This window comes from Styela clava, chromosome 1 (genome assembly GCF_964204865.1).
Source record: "Styela clava chromosome 1, kaStyClav1.hap1.2, whole genome shotgun sequence".
Taxonomy (NCBI): domain Eukaryota; kingdom Metazoa; phylum Chordata; class Ascidiacea; order Stolidobranchia; family Styelidae; genus Styela; species Styela clava.
In genome coordinates this window covers 29,044,839-29,045,568 of record NC_135250.1, presented here as the reverse complement: position 1 = coordinate 29,045,568, position 730 = coordinate 29,044,839, and the positions used below count along the sequence as shown (strand labels likewise).

Genomic DNA, 730 nt, shown 5'->3' with positions numbered 1-730 from the left:
TGAAATTACTCATTTTAATACAAATCATAATTCAATTTATTTCGATTCGCTTTTATTTATTTCTTATCAGATGCATTCCAAATAATACTATACACAATATATTTTCATGCATCTTCTGATCTTCATAAAAGCTGAAATAAAATAAATATTTATTAGAAAATATGCATTTTGTTTCGGTTGCTAAAAATAAAAAGTTTAGGTTATATGATCACCTCATTATTATTTGAGGATTTTATCTTCCAACTGTTCCGAGAGGCCTCCTAGAAATAATGAAAAAATTGACTCAAGAGTTTATGGGAAGTTTTTATCCGGATTGGCAAAACGTGATATTCAATCAGGGATATTAAAGAAGGCTTCAATTTACTGTCTGGCCAACAAAGATTTTAACTCGGGCACAAACCTAGCTATCCATCCACTCGTAAAATTGGAATAATCTCAATTTCTTATTTTATATCATACTCATGTAGCTTTGTTGAAACGTTTTTACAATTTTCCTGTCCCATACTATTTACAAACAAGCTGAATTTGACATATATATTAATTGCATAACTTCAGCAATAGCTCTACTTACTTGGTACTCCTCCCCCTCCTCCTTCTCTATGACATGCAACCATGTCTACAGCTTGCAACAGCATCAGTAATGAAATTACCACTGAGAACCACAGTCGGGCATGAGCACAAAAATTCATATTCCGAGTCTGGGAGAAGACTAAGTTAATATATGATGGAG

The 730-nt window shown here is 32.3% G+C and overlaps 1 long non-coding RNA gene across 1 annotated transcript; it reads right to left on the bottom strand.

Moving 5' to 3' along the window:
- LOC144424427 (uncharacterized) lies at positions 1-730 on the bottom strand. Its single transcript, XR_013476711.1, has 3 exons — positions 572-730; positions 213-260; positions 1-131 (listed from the first exon to the last, which is right to left on the bottom strand). It is a non-coding gene; the product is annotated as an uncharacterized LOC144424427 (long non-coding RNA).